Source organism: Centruroides vittatus, unplaced genomic scaffold (assembly GCF_030686945.1).
Source record: "Centruroides vittatus isolate TY-2023 unplaced genomic scaffold, ASM3068694v2 contig_900, whole genome shotgun sequence".
NCBI lineage: Eukaryota > Metazoa > Arthropoda > Arachnida > Scorpiones > Buthidae > Centruroides > Centruroides vittatus.
In genome coordinates, this window is record NW_027122591.1 from 2654470 (window position 1) to 2665508 (window position 11039).

Consider the following 11039-nt stretch of genomic DNA (forward strand, 5'->3'; position numbering starts at 1 on the left):
TGTGGCGATATCATTGAATAATATACTCAACAATAGCAAAGTATGGCATTTTACATTTAACAATCTGACAGCTCTACCAAATTTCTAAAGACGGTTATCTGCGAAGGTTATTTTTAAAATAAATTCTATTTTATTTATCATTTTTAAACTGTAATTTTATTAAAATGTTATTGAATATGAGAGTTTATAAAGAATTTTTTTTAAATATTTATTTATCATCATTATGCACAGGAATATATATATATATTATAAGATGCAGTAGATTAATTTGAAACAACTTTTTATAGAATTCATTAGTTGATTTACTCTCAGATAAAGTGGAAATACCGTATTTTTGCCTAATCTCTGTACAACCTCTACAAATACATATTATATGGAAGATCGAATTTTGCTCCTGACATAATTTACATGTTTCTCTCCTGATCCTTATATAATTCTGATCCACTAATATATAAAAACTGTTTAATCGGAGCTGCATATAAAATTTTTTAATCATAAACGGTAGGTGAAAATTGATGTATTCATTTGAAGGAGGAAAGTTTAAGTTCTCCATATACCAGGGATGAAATTTTGAACTCTGTAATTTAAGTATTTCTTGATGGATAGAGTTGTTAAACAAATTTTCTATTAATGTACGGTTACCAAATTGCCAGTCTTCTTCTGTATTTCCAAATAAAATAGGAGAAATTCCGTATTTAGCCAGCATTTGACTATATTTAGTAAACCAATTGTTGACATAATTTTTCTTTGTTTCTGTTAGACTTTTCAGATTATTTAATATGGTCTTAATCTAAGGTTGATCACTGTTAATCATTCTTTTATAAAATTTTTGTATTCTTGATACCAAATAGGGCTCCAATTGTAGACGGTTTGTGTCATGTCGTATGGCATATCCAGGTACTGTTCTGTCTAACCCATATATTTTCCTTATATATTGTAATTGTATTATTTCAAAACGAGTAATCCATTCGAATTGTATTAATAATTCAAAAACATGATTTTCTATTAAAAATATAAAATCATTTTTATCTTTATTCAATAATTAATTTTTTTGTACTAAACAAAAAAAATTTGTTTAGTACAAAAATTTTTTTTTATTTAATTTTGTACTAAACAAAAAATTTTGTACAATTTTGTACTAAACAAAAATTTTTGTTTAGTACAAATTGCAATTATTTTTTGTACTAAAAAAACTTAAAACATAATCTAGAGTTTCAAACATATGAGCAAACCTTAATTTAATTGTATATATATATAAAAAAAATTATCAAATTAATATTAGAGAAAATAATTACAATTTTTTTTCAGAAAATAAAATTGTAAAATCAAATTTATATCAATTATAAATTTCGAATTTAATTTTTTCTTTTTAATTATAAAAGTTGTACCGGAATGTCAATCGCATTTTAATGTAGCTTCTACGATTAAGATTAAATTTAAAGAAAAAAAATACTGTAAAATCATTGTTAAAAGTTTTTTTTTTATACGATAAATTTTTCTGTAAGTCCATCTAATTATTTCTGTATAAAATGAAGTACTGGAGAGTTGTTACAACGTTCTAATTAACTCGATAAGAGCAACTATCGAGTCAAACAGCAAGGCTAATTAGCTATTTTCGTTTTCAATATTATTTTTATTTTCAAATGGTTTTGTTCCAGGACAACTTTTTCTAATTTAGTAGGCCTATTACTTATATTATTTCATGAAATCAAGTACCGTTAGTTTCATTTAAATTACATTAACGATTGGCAAAAGAGTGGTTACGAAGTTGAAAGTTAAAATCGAAATAAATTTTTTTTTTTTTTGTGCAGTAAAATGGTACTTGTAAATTGACTTTTATTGTTATTATATCCATTCCAAAACGAACAATACAACATACAGTATATAAGCTTATTACAAACATTTGTTAGCATTTATATTTATTAAATATATCAATTTGTATAAGTTTTATTAAATTGGTACTAAAATATAAAAAAGTATAAAGAAAATTTTGAAAAATCTCAAAATAAAAATTTTTAAAGCATTTTAGCTCGCCGACCGCCATAGTTCGAATGCTATCGTCACGCGTGATCTTTATGACGACATTGCTAAACGGCCCTCCTATTGGTCTAAATTTTGCCGTTCCGTCGACGGTTTTTGTCGTCAGTTGTCGCACGTGAGTACAGGGCTTAAGCTGGCGTGCCGGTTTTTACCAAATGGATATAGCGAGGTTGAGGCCGAAATTTTAAACGCGAAAACGTGTACGTCGGACGTTCAGCACCGCCTTCCTGTAAGCCTAGAAGTTTGACAATGGCGTTTGGAAAGTCAGTGGAGTCATGCTCGACGTTCCAAACGCCATTGTCAAACTTCTAGGCTTACAGGAAAGCGGCGCTGAACGTCCGACGTACACGTTTTCGCGTTGAAAACTTCGGCCTCAACCTTGCTAATATCATTTGATTTCGTGGCCTTCCCGGATAGACCGGCATACGAGTCATTCCGCGAAAATACGGTAATATTTTTATAATGTCCTTTATACGAAAGGACTGTTCTATTTTTCTCTTTTCTCTGTTTATACTAACTTTCTGAGAGAATTAGTAAAAAAAATTAATATATTAATATGAAATTTTACAACGTTGTTTGGTGGTGAAGAAAAATTTAGTTTTTTCGAATGTCAATGACCTCTACTTTAAAATGTAATTTTTTTAAAATTCAAAACGTGTCTAGACTGCTTTATACATGTAAATATATTGTAAATGTTTATTCGATCGGTCGAGATATACATTTTTACGTAAATCTGACATAAATAGAATTTCTCATAGTAAAATTGAAGATGTCTTTTTGTTAACAAGATTGCATATCAAAAAACAGTCATAACGATTTATTCCTGATCTAACGATAATACGTTAGTCATAAATATTAATACATACGTGTGATGACCATATATTAGTAAAATAGCATGTGACCGTGTGCATTAAGTCACTAAACACTAGTTGACTGAGGACTCACTTCTGGCCACGTGGAGTTTTCCGAGTTTTCCTCACGTGTCTAACACCTAGATAGAGACCAGTTTCTCATATAAAGTCTTCCCAAAAGGCAAGCACTTTCTATCGTTGACAAATTGTCCATGCGTCGCTTTGCCTTACCCCGTCAATCATACATATACTGTATTAGTAAAACGTTAAACTACACAAGATTTTCAATTAAATATTTAAGGCTTTTTTCCGGCCAACAACTAAAATCTTAGTTGGCGAGAAAAAAAGCGTTTAATTTCGTATTGAATTCAATTATAAAGTTTAGAAAACGACAGTAAGTCGATTGTGTTTGATTGATTTGAATTGACGCGTGAAGTATTTTAGAGTTAAAAAAATGTGACAATGTTAATGGCCATAGGACAAAAGCATTTGCCATCGATTAGAAGAGAGAATATTTCACCATGTCGATACTTTCTGTTCTTTTAATATGTAAACTATAAATCACTAAAGTTCCTAACGAGAATTTCTTAACATTAAGAGATTATATTTTAAAAACTTAGTGATAAACATTTTAAATAATGTTGATGAAATTAAACCCTTTTGTTTCAAAGAATGACAACAAAAATGATATAACTAATCGCAACTAATCGCAAGCCTGTCAATGAAATAAAGTGACTCATGTCGATCGAAAAATGCTTCGGAGTCTAAAGGACACCAGCAGAAAGATATGAAACGATATACTAAGAAAAAATAGAAGAAGCAGGATAACTGGAAAACACAGAACATCTAGGAAGAGATCAAAGACAAGCAAGGTCGGGAGAAGACGATGCAAATTGAAAAGGATAGGAAGAACTAAAAAAAAGAGGAAGTTCGTAGAAGGAGTAGTTGCTGGAGAAAGAGCATAAGGCATCAATAGAACTTAATCTTCACGAATGTCCCCGGCAACTAAAAATGGAATTGCTAGATTTCTATAATCTAGCAATGTATATAGTATATACATAAGTTGTTTTTTTTTTTTTTTAATATAAAAATATTAAGTATTGCGTTTAAGAGGATGTAAAGCTTAAAGAAATGTACAACATTTTATTAACACTTTCCGCCCTGTGGGCACTAAGAGAGCATCTTAAAGCAAACCCATTATGGGTTCGGCCAGGCCCACAATGGAGCGACCGGGTAGTGAAGAATGAGGCCCAACATATCCGAACGGATCACCCCCCAAAAATTTCTGGGGATTTTTCGACCCGTCCGGATTCAATCCCGGGTCCTCAGAGCGATCGGCTGCCACCTTAATCGCTCGGTCATCCGGCCGTTATGTAGTGTACTTTGCTTAGAGAAATGAGGGATCAAAACCAGAAAGAATTTCAGATTAGATTAATATTTGTTAAATAACATTAAAGAAAACAATTGGTACTTTCGTTTCGTCGGAATAGTGTAGATCATAAGTCAGTTTAGATCTTTATAAAATTTTACATATTATAAAAAAATGTAAAAACGATGTCAAATGGCGTAAGAGTCTATTCTAAAAATATGAATGCTCCTAGTATGTAAATTAAAAATATAAATAATATAAAATTTTTGCATTTAATAGTGCTTCAAAAGCAAAATCGTCAACTTTTGTCTTGAAGATGGACTTTGTATAGTTTGTGCTTTAATGTAAATTGGAATCGTATCGAAATTCTGGACTAATTAGCCTCCATGCGGGCATATGCATTATTGCGACGAAATAAAAGTACATATTGTTGTATGCTCTTTGTAGTTAAGCATAAAGTTGCTATTGAGAACAAATCATACAGGAACACTCCTCTTGATGGAAAAAGTAGAATTTTAATTTTATTTTTAAAAGTAATTTTATAGACAAAGCTATTCTTAGTGTTGTTCTCTTACAATGAAATGTAGAGGTGCAGCTGTACAATAAGTTATATGGATAAATATGATTCAATCTATGAAAAGATACCTTAAGTCAGAAACTCCATTTTCATTTTTTAACCCTTCCTTTCCAATGGTAACTTTGTTGTTGATGTTCTTTCGGCCTTGAGTTGTTGATATTCTAACACTCATTCAGAATTTGTATTTTTTCTTTTAAATTTTTAAATTATGATTATTATGTTTTTGTTTAAGTATTCACTAATTTTTTATAGACGTATACAAATTGTCAATTTATAATTTTGGATATCCAATCACAAACAAAACAGAAAAGTAAAGCACTTTTGCTTGTTTGCATGTCGTGTGATTCGTATATAAATATTTCTCCTCCTCTTTTTTTCTTTTAAATTAAACAACAAAATCTGCCTCTAACTAAAACAAACAGTAACGTGTCCAGTGTAAAATTAAGACCCCAGAATATAACGCTATTCGTGCGTGAAATGCATGCTTAAGAGTTAAAATTATATTAATTTACATTAAACCACAAGCTGAACTTAAATTCTAATTACAGAAATTAAAAAAAAAAAAAATGCTTTGTAGAATTAAAATAGACTACATGTTAGTATTCACAATTTATGTACAGGGTATACTCTTGCGGGGATTAAAACAGAAAAAATTCAAACTTCTGTTTACAAAAGTTGTATAGACCTGGCAACAAAAGGGTGTTTGTTAGAGCCTTTTTTTTAAAATTACAGTGTGTTTTGGTTTACTGAATAATAATGAATACGGCCTGCATCTGATACACGTGTATTTGACTAGCTAGTCCCTTGCTGCGTTTGAGTTTGAGATCCCTGCTCTAAAATATGAGGCCTAAATGCAATTTTCATTTTATTAAACACGTATTTACGTATTTTATTGTTTTCGTGTTTTAATTTATTATTTAGGACATTTAATTATGTTATTTTTACCTTAAATTATATATTTACTGTTTAAGTCTATCGAAATGAATAGCGTTTAGAGCCTGAAAACGGATTAATCTATTTTCCATTATTTCTAATGGAGAAAATTGATTCGGACTTCAAACAATTCAGAGTTGGAACAGCCTCCTGAAACGAATTAAATTCGAAATAAGAGGCATCGCTGTAACAAGAAAGTAAAAAGTTGATACGATTACAATATTGTACTTTCCCGTGTTATAACAACCGCGAAAGTAAAAGAGAATACTAAACATGTATTAATCATAAAAAGTACTAAGCAAGACAAGAAAAAAAGAAAATAATACAACAGTACAAATATTTAATTAACCTATTCGTAACTAATATTTTCTAATAACTTTTTAGAACTATTTATGGTATAAAAAGCTCTTTTAAGGCCAACACACTCCGAAAATTGGGCATCAATTGATACGGCAGTTATGAAAGTCCGTTAAAATCGATATAAACACGTGAAAATGTTATGTGAATGTCAATCATAATTTATTTTTATTACGTCAAATATAATTTCTGAGTGAAAAAAAATATAATAGTTTGATAAAAGAAACTTATATGTATCAGAAATAAATAATTATTTTTACTATTCATTAAAACAATTATTTAAAATTAATAAAAGAATATAGGTATGACAGCACATTTTCATTTTATTCTTCCAATTTGTTTTATATATAAGGAAAATAAATAAACAAACAAATAAATAAAACGTTAAAGATAAGTTTCTTCTTAGAATAATATAATAAAAACTTTAAAACATTTGTTTTATTACCACGTAACATTTATTTTCTTACAATGAAGATAAACAAACTTTCCTAAATTAATTAATGTATGGCATATAATTGTAAAATGCTACATTAATTCAATTATTATCAAATCTATTAAAAAGATTTTAAATAAATAAAATACAAATAAAAATAAACAGTTTTTAAACTAAATTATGATGATAAATATTATTACTTTTCAATGAAATGTATTATCCTACGAAAAAGTTTTCAACGGGATGACAGTAGCACTTATTAATATTGCATGTAAGTCAACAAATGTAAACTAGAAGATTTTTCCACTATCTTATAAAAGTAGCCAACGATCCTGCTGATGAAAGAAAAATAAATTCTTTAAAGTTCCAACTCGAGGATCAAGTTAATTAGCGTGCGGTTTCTGACAGGTCTGAACGTCTTCACTAAAATTTCCGTTAAAATATTTTTGAAAGTAAAAAAAAAAGAAATTTCTTTGAAGTATGAAAAACGTGACGAAAACGTATAAACAATAGAAACATGTAAGTAGTAAGATCAATCATCTCCGGTTGGAATCGATTAAATGTCGATTTTGACCTCTCCCGCGATCTAAATCGAGATCTTGTTACGCTTAGGCTAGCAACAAGTTAACGACCACTTAAAATCCAGAACGTGGAAAAGCGACCAATCAGAATGGGCTAACTACAACAGGAAATAATAAAAACTCAATTTCAATGACGCGATAGCTTTTTCTCCCGAATTTTCCATGTGTTGGGTCATTTGTTGTGTGTGTCTCGTGCCTATCTTCGTCTCCCTTCCTAGGATTGACATCTTCCCATCACCGAAAGTCGGAGCGAGACATCGAACCAGGGACACTTCTTCATTAGAGGACTATCTTGGAAATGAGAGGAAGATCTAGAAGACACCACCGAGTTATACCTTCTGGTTAATGTTACCGTTAGGTGCCAAGATGGCGGCTCGTCTCTGATTCCAGCAAGGAAACAGTGGAACGAACGTTCTAACCTAACCTAACCTATTCTAATAATTTGGTTGCTAATAATTATGGTAATTTATTAGAATAGGTTAGGTTAGAACGTGCGTTCCACTGTTTCCTTGCTGGAATCAGAGGCGAGCCGTCACTTGGCACCTAAGGTAACATTAACCTAACTTCCAAACCGCGGAAATCTTGTAAGCTCATTTCGTGTGAAATAAACGGTTTGTTGTAACCGTCGAGATCTCAGTAGTGATCGCATTCACTCAATACGACTCTCTCCACCCTTCTGTTCATTCTGACTTCGTACGCTCCTATCCGCAGCCTCACAATAGTGAAGAAAATTTCCATAAATTAAATCTTATCAGAATAATAAGTGACACTTTGAATGACACTTTCAACATAAGTTTGAATGATAGCAATGGCAAATTTCTTTAAAGTAAACTGAATATGTTTTTGAACCTGATAGCCTACGGGTGCTGAAAAGTTTAAAACATTTTCGAATGTTATCCTTTAAATAACGAATAATATTTTCAAGAAATTAAACTAAAATCTTGAAAATATATTCAAATTTTCAGAGTTCTTTCACAAATTACTGTCTTTTTTATGCTTCATTACAATTACTGTTTAAAAATAAAATCGGGGCTGTAACTACTATAGAAAGAGAAAAGTCATTCTGAATACGTCTACTTTATTTGCAAAATTTAATACTTCTTACGTTGACTGCATATCAATCGAATAAACAACAAAAAATCAGGTAATAATATTAATCAGAAATACAGAATATTTATTGCAAGAAAAAAAAAAAAAAAAAAAAAAAAAACAGAAATCCAAACAACGCATATTCATTGCAGATAAGTAACAATTTCTTATATTTATTCTTTGCACTACTAAGTGTCAATTGCTACATGTCCAGATCTCTAATTGGATTATCTATAAGATCAAATCTCACAGATAATCCGATTGAATGCCGATTAACTGATATTATATAACATGTGATCAGGGTATTTCTATTCTTTTCATTGTGGTTATCAGAACAGCTAGTCAGAATTTATATAAAATCACAAAAAACAAATGTATAGAAAGTTAAAAAACATTATAATTTATACAGTAAAATCTGTATAAATCGGAAATGCACGGTACATAATATTTTTTCCGGTTTGACAGGTTTACGTTTTGAACAGATTTTTTTAACCTAGAAAATCGCTCAGTACTTAATAATAGCGAGGTTGAGGCCGAAGTTTTCAACGCGAAAACGTGTACGTCGGACTGAACGTCCGACGCCGCTTTCCTGTAAGCCTAGAAGTTTGACAATGGCGTTTGGAGAGTCAGTGTAATCGTGCTCGACATTCCAAACGCCATTGTCAAACTTCTAGGCTTACAGGAAAGCGGCGCTGAACGTCCGACGTACACGTTTTCGCGTTGAAAACTTCGGCCTCAACCTCGCTAATTTTTTCTCCGTTTAGGCAGGTTTCCCTTTTATTCGGGTTCCGTTTTGTATAGGTTTCACTTTATGTATACATATTACAGAAAACTATTGTTAAATCTATTGAGGGATGATAAACTAATAGTCAAGTGTTGGAAGATTTCTCTAATGACGTACACAATTCATATTTATCCCTTAAATTGATAGCATTTTAAAAAATTTTTTAAAGATTTTATATTGTTTTGAATTACGTTTGCGTTCTGAAATATCAATATATTGTCAATTCCCATCTGTCATTTTTTTTACATTGTTCAAAACACTAAATTATTTCTAAGATATTTTAATATAATCACGGGAGCTTTTAAAAATGATACTTTATTCTGAAATCGAGGTACTCACAATGAAATAACTTATATAAATGCTAAATGCAAATTTAATTCCGTGTCCATAAAATATAATTTTATACATTTTAAATTTATTATTACTATTATTTATTAATATTATTACTTTTTATAAGTAATACGTGATAATTTTGTTGATAAAATGCATAATTTAACTGCATATTATTGTGATGATATTTTAAAAGCGTTGAACAAAGAAAAATTAGATAGACACACACGGAATTTCTGAATACTCCGTCACAAATTACTAATCCTTTCTGATAAGCTACATTAGTACAGGTGAAAAATAAAGACTGTGTTTTTTTTTCTGATTGGTTTTTCTTAAATTTTGCTGAACCAGGTCACCAGTATAATACGTCCTGTTAATAAAATAAGATTTGAGAAATATTATTTTAAACCATGAAGGGAGAATAAATAATAATTAATTAAACATGTGATTACTGGCAAATTTGCTTGTGTGTAATCAGTATGAGCAAATAAAATATTTTAAATCAAAGATAATTCTATTCTGTTTACTTTATTAGTACGTTGTACTCTAAAATTCTATTGCCTCTTAATTTTCAAAATAGATATTGAAGAAAATACAAACGATGTTAGTGTTTTCCAAAAATAACTACAAAATGTATTATTTTTTGAAAATAAATAGCGTGTATTATTATGCTAGTATTTGTTATTTGTATATTTTTGTAAATGTGATTATTTAATAATCATAAAATTTTTTATCATATTTTCAATTTTATATAAAAACTAATAAGTTTTAAATTAAATTTTTAATGCTGCAAATTTTTAGTTTTTACTTGTTTCTTCACTTTGAACATTCAAAGAATAATAATAAGGGAGCCATCCATTAATTAAATATGTTTACAGTTTTTGAATCATTTTTGACTCCTCTCCCTGTTGTGACAATCGTTATCTTACGATACGCAGAGGATACCTTTTAAATTACGTGTACAAAAGCTTATGGATCCGATATTGAAGAAATAACTTTAAAAACCTCTGCAAAAGCTTTTGTAACCGATACTAGTTGTGTGAATAAATGTGCTTACGAGAAAAAGTCTGTATGCCATTAATACCACTGAAAAAGCCTGTATAAACAATGCCAAAGTGTAAAGTTGGGGTTTTTTGCAGGACCCTTCAGAAAGCAACCCGTCTCTGCCTATATTACACTGCAAATTTTACAGAGAACAACAATTTTAATACATTACAATACTAAATGCGTAGAAGTAATTACAAAAAAGTGTCTTCTTTTAAATCTTAACGTCCTTTTCACACCGTGTTTTACATATCGAGGCGGAAGAGCAGCCTACAAAAGAAGGTCGACTCCGCCGTAAAGACAGTTATTTCCCGAGTGTAAAAAGAACGTTAAGATTTAAAAGAAGACACATTTTTTTGTGATTACTTCTGCGCATTTAGTATTGTAATGTATGAATTTTGTCCTGGCATGTTTTAATTATATTTTTAATTGTAAACAATTTTAATTTTCCTCTGAATTCTGGTATTGATATTGTTTGTTTACATTAGTGATTCTCAAAGTGGATGCTACCGACTGCGAACGTTGGAAGACAATGGGATTATAATGCATTTTGAAACAGCCAATTTTACTATTTAACTTCAAACAGATACACTATAAAATCAATTTTTGAGACATACGACTTTATGCCTAGGAGAAATAGAAATAGCGCTT